This window comes from Montipora foliosa, chromosome 7 (assembly GCF_036669935.1).
Source record: "Montipora foliosa isolate CH-2021 chromosome 7, ASM3666993v2, whole genome shotgun sequence".
Lineage (NCBI taxonomy): Eukaryota > Metazoa > Cnidaria > Anthozoa > Scleractinia > Acroporidae > Montipora > Montipora foliosa.
In genome coordinates, this window is record NC_090875.1 from 10,368,061 (window position 1) to 10,373,988 (window position 5,928).

The following is a 5,928-nucleotide window of genomic DNA, read 5'->3' on the forward strand; positions in this document are numbered from 1 at the left end:
GAAAATAGACGTTTTGACGGCATTTTCTCAGCCTGAGTTCACAAAACACTTGCAAAAATACCGTTTTAGAATGGTAAAGAAAACAGGGGGAAACACGCTGGAAAATAGCGCGTTTGTCGGTGAAACATTCGTGTAGCAAAATGGACGTTGAACACCGTGTTTTCACTAAATTTTCCCAAACCTAAAAACACTTGTAAAATACAAGGTTAGAACGCTCCGGAAAACAGGGGTCCCTTGTAATGCTCCTGTAGGAAAACTATTGTTGAATGCTATGTTTTCATTGCGTTTACAACTTCAGGAAAAATACGTTGATCGCCTCGTTTTCTCGCTCCGGATAATCGTGGTAAAATATGCTGGAAGACACACTGTTAAAATCTGTTTTCCTTGTGCAGGAAAATTAACTAAGGTATGAACAGCTTATTTCACATCTGTTAACCAGTAGTGAACACCGAGTTTTCCGCGCGTTTTAAAAACCAGGAAAACAAGCTATGAACGCTGCATTTTCCTGTCATTAACCGTTAGGTAAAATTACCAGAGAACAAGGGTTTTATTGTGGTTTAACTCGACTTAATAAGTATAAAGCTTGATAATTTTTTTTTTTTTTTTCTGGGCAGTAACACTGAACAATACAATGTCTTATATTGTAGGTAATGCATGTAGTGTATTATACTAAGCAATGCATTATGCTAAGTATCCCATACTGTAAGTAATTTAAGTAATTGAATGTTCGATTAGCGAATAATATTTAGCCATTAGCACCTGCTACAGCTTTCATATTGCCCTTTCAATCGGTTTTATGAAAGGTATTTGGTGTTTTGTGGGGTTTTTAATTTGGCACAAGACGTGTCAAAACTACCCTAGTACTAATCTATGGTTCATACAGACCTGAGAGCTTTCTTTTCAAGTACTTTTCAAGGACTTTTCAAGGACAAATAACATTTTTTTCAAGCACTTATTTTCAACTCAATTTGACATACATGTAATCAAACCCTCAATTCAAATGACTTTTTATATGGGATGTTCTGCAAAGAAACGTGCAAAACAAACAGGAAACTGCCATTAATGTGGTACAGGAAATCAAATCAAAAACCTCAGAAAATTTTTGGATTGAGTCTTTTCTTTTACCTTTTCCAGTTTGGAATTTAAGCTTGTATCTAAGGGTGCGTTCGATTGACCGTATTCCGGAATAAGAATACATGGAATACAAGTTAAAAATCCTAGTGGATTTGACCAAATGGTCAAACATCGGTTAAAATGCTATTTTAAACATATTTTAATACGCCACTTCGGAAAATACCATAATACTCTTTGTTTGTCCCCCCTAAATTTTGCATAACCATTGTTTCCAGTTTCTCTTGGGACATACAATGGTCCCAAGAGAAAACAAAAAACATACTTATATGCAATATTTTGGGGGGCAAACAGAGAGTATTATGGTATTTTCGAAAGTGGCCTATTATCCTTGCTGCTTCGAAACGCGCCTACCGTTTTAATCATCACGCCACGTATTCTTATTCCGGAATAGGGTCAATCGAACGCGCCGTAAGTCAGTTAGTTCTTGAATTTTGTCCTTGCCTGTTTTTCGAAGTGAATTGGCTTGGGTCACCAACGTCAACTTCCCTGTGGATTCTGCTTTTACGCAAAGTTCATCTGCTGTTTCATTAAAAGACTTTATATCCATGACACCGCAAAACTCACAAGACCGATATGAAATTGTGGGGGGTGGGGTATAGGTTATTGCAATGCCTTATCCCTGGAAGGCACGGCTCCTAAGGTACGTCAAATAACAGCAATGAACTACAGCAGAAATCACCACACGAACGTAAAGCCGTTTCACGCAAAATTGTGTCTTGCTGCGCTTTCAAAGTTTTCTGTGTGCAAGACAAGGTTGCGTTTATGAATTTTTATTTATTCAAGGCGCTTTCGATAAGATTCAAGGCCTTCTGGGGAAAATTCAAGGACTTTTCAAGGACTTAAGCAATTTTTTTTTAATTTTCAAGGACTTTTCACGGGGTTGATGCTTTTTCAAGGACTATTCAAGGCCCGTGCGAACTATGTAATGGCACCAAATGATCTCCCCGCGAAACTTAATTTGTAATTCCTTTTGTATTGGATAGAGTCTTCATTTTAACTAACTGGTGAAATATTTCAATTTTTCAAAATTAGAAAATTCGCGCAATTAATTGACACGAAAACAAGATACATTCTTAGGGCTACCGTTTACCTTCAGGAGTGTATTCAGTGAAACGTACGGATGTAACGCTTTCTGATATCCCAACCTTTGTATTGAATGTGGCAATTGGAATATTTCATTTATTATGAAGAACATGACTTGCTTTTTTCGTTTTTTTCAAGGTTAAAACGTGAAGGCACAAATTCCAACTCAATAGGAATTTCATATTCCGATAATTAATTATTTCATTAAGTATGTCACCCAGAAACTTAAAAACATGTTGTCGGGACTTTCCTTGATTCGATCGCAAACAGAGAGTAGTCAAAGTGAAGGAATGCAAGTGCCGAAACTGGTAAACCTAAACTTACCTGCTTATGGATTCAGGGTGGTTTAGCGGTTATCAACCGCGCATACCACCTCTGCGACTCGGGTTCAACCCTGGCATCGGGTAACATGTGGGCTGAGTTTCAGTTGATCTCAATTTGACCGAGTAATCCGGTTTTCCTCCTCATCCAAATCCACTCTCAGTCGATTACATCCGGTTGCGGGCGGATACCCTCGATAGGGATAACTTCTCGTATCCTTCCCTTTCGTTGAGTTAAATGAATAAAGTTGTATATTATTATTGTTCTTCTTCTTCTTCTTCTTCTTCTTCTTCTTCTTCTTATTATTATTATTATTATTGTTAATATAATTATTGTTATTATGATTATGATTACGATTATTATGATGAAGATGATGATGATTGTTATTATTATTATTATTATTATTATTATTATTATTAATGCCTTATGTTTTCATTTGTTGTTTTTTTATACTCCTGCTACACCGCAATACGCTGAGGTCGCAATGGTTGAAAAAAAGGCATATAACATGACGTGTGCAGCTTCATTTTACATCAAAAGTTTTCGTCGAGTTTTGCGAGTTCCCTTGCAGTTGACGGTGAGAGAAGTAAATGGAAGAAACCCAGGGAGAACCAGCCAAATTTTTCTCCGGGCATTGACTTTTTAGCAAGCAGGGAAGCCAACGACAGCTGGGGGCAACGAAAACGAGGCACAAAACATAACATAACATATTTTATCGCCCAGTACAAAAAACAATGCACAAAATTGTATTTGAAGGGCATTCAACAAGAACAAAAAAGGCCACAAGTTGGTCTGTGGCAACTTTCAAAGGTAGAAATTCTTGCGGTTATCGTTGTTTTTTTTATCACATTTGTTCAACCTGCCAAATGCAAATTAATTACAAAATCAACAGAACAATATATATCGGAAAAGCGCGGAAAATATTAAATCCGAATTCCAGGAAAGAAGATTTATTCACAGCTGCTCTGAAACATGGTCAAAAACATCAATCACGCATTAACTATGAACTGAACGGTATCACCGGATTTTCTTTCTGAATTTAGCTTGGTCGGTCTTCAGCAACTGCACTGTGCATGGCAATGTGAACTCGCCACCATTTTTAACAATCGAAACCCTTTGTTTACTTGGGAATGACTTTGTTTGTCTACATTTTCATCTAGTGCTTTGACTTTGTTTGCCAATGAGTACTTTGACCGAAGGAGCGATTTATTCCTTTTCAACATTTAGTAAAACCAGATGAATCGTTCTTGCTCAACTTCTTGTGGCGTGATTTTAACCAGCCAATAGGATCGTTTGTTTTCCCTCAACGATCGTTGTGAGAACTTTGTGGTCAATCTCATATAACATATTTTATCGCCCAATTGCAAGATGTTGTCGCCATGTTATAAAAGAATTGATTTATGCTTTTAGCTGAGCATATATCGAGTTGTGAGAGTTGGGAGTTTACTAAGCGTCACTGCGTAAAATATGCTGTATACGGACCCTTACTTAGGGCGTATACAGTCAGTATACATTGTGGTATACGGTAAGTATAAGGATGTGCAAGGTCTGTATAATAACCAGTATACGTCAGGGTATGCCAAGAAAATAGCAGGACCGTATACATATGTAGCATAATTCCTTATATTTCAGTATACATGTCAGTATACATTATGTATACTGTGTGAGTCATAAGGTATACTGGAATTGTATAGCAGGTATGTATACGGATTCTAATACTCTTTGGTGGATTCCTTATAGTTCAGGGTTCATATCAGTATATACTGCGAAAAGAAGGATATATACTGGGAGCGCCTACTGTGTTACGGACTCATATCTTTTTTTTGTTTTTACTCCTTGCATTCAGGACACTGCTTTTTATTCTCAAATGTAATATAGACATTATAATGTTACCCAACCTCCACGCGTGGGTATATAAGTTCATGCTTAGTGTGCGTATATCGAGTTATGGATAAACACGGGAGCTTGCTAAGCACTCGAGAAGCCAGAGTTGCACTGGGCTATCGCTTCGTGCGACTCTTACGCTTCTTTTGTGCTTAGCAACCTTCAACGTGCATCCATAACTCGATATACGTACACAAAGCATGAACCAATTCTTAAATCCATTGGATAACTGAATTAGTGGGGAGGGGGGTGAATTGAAAGAATCGAAGTGAATACTCTGACTAATAACACAGAAGGCAAAATTACTGAATGCTGATTGGTCAATAAAGAAGGAGCAAAAGAGCAAAATTACTCGCTCACGGTTGGTCAAGCGCCAAAACTACTCGCTCCTGATTGGCTAAACGCATTGCTTCCACATTCAGTTGGTTTCTTTAGTTTGTGCAAAACAACCTCGTCTTCTTCGAAGTTTGTCTTTTAATATATTTGCGGTGCATTCGCTAAAATGCCATAAGGGATCAAAAACTAGATACTCCAGAAGGTGAATTTTTGAGTGATAACAGGAAGAGCAAAAACGTTTTCTCCTGAAAATCTTTAAACTTGGATCGACTTTCTCGTTGCCCGGCATAGCGGGATTGTGAGGTTGAAAAACAATGATGATTCAACGGGTCAAGGGCTTTCACGTTTTCACCAAGGCATCATGCAGCCCACAAAAAAAAAAAGATCACAGAACATTTTGCAGTTGATGGGAGGAACGAGTAGCTCAAAATTGGTGGAAAAAGTTCTTTCTGTGGACAAACCGTTTGCTTTTTTTTCGGATACGTGTTCTCAAGAGGATTCCTATTTTCAATTGGTAGAAAACTTCAAAAACACAAGTGAATGAAGTAAATTAAAGCTTAACATTTACTTAAATCGTTGTCGCTTTTGTTTAGGAATGAAACTCGAATTTTCCTCTCGAGTGGATATAGTTAAATAGCAATCATCTGTCCTCATTTTGGACGTAAAGAAGTAGTTGACTTGTTTGTCTGTTTGTTTGCTTTGCTTGCGAGCGAACGAGTGTTTTTACACCACTTCGCTAATTATTTTCCAGGTGCATCGACAATGTTCAGAAAATTTTGCCCTAAACTTTCTTCACAAGTAATCGCAATGGGTCCTCGTTAAATTAAGGATTAATATCACTTGTGTTTTCAGAAGTTGCTGAAATTGCCCGAGTCGCGCAGTGACGAGGTCAATTTTATCAACTTCTGAAAACACGCGTGTTATTAATGCTTAATTTTACTCGACGCAATGCGAATACCTATGCAAAAGTCCAGATACTTTAGGCTCCCATTTTAGCTTTCTTTATGTTTTCATTAATAAAAATGTTCACGTCAGGTAAACAGTATCTGTTCCAGCAAACCACATTTTGAACAACCGAGGCCTGTATTTTTTTTCTTTGTTTCAGGAGCTACCATGGCTCACGTGATTGAAAACTAACAGGGTGACGTAATTGAGTACTGCTCACTGATC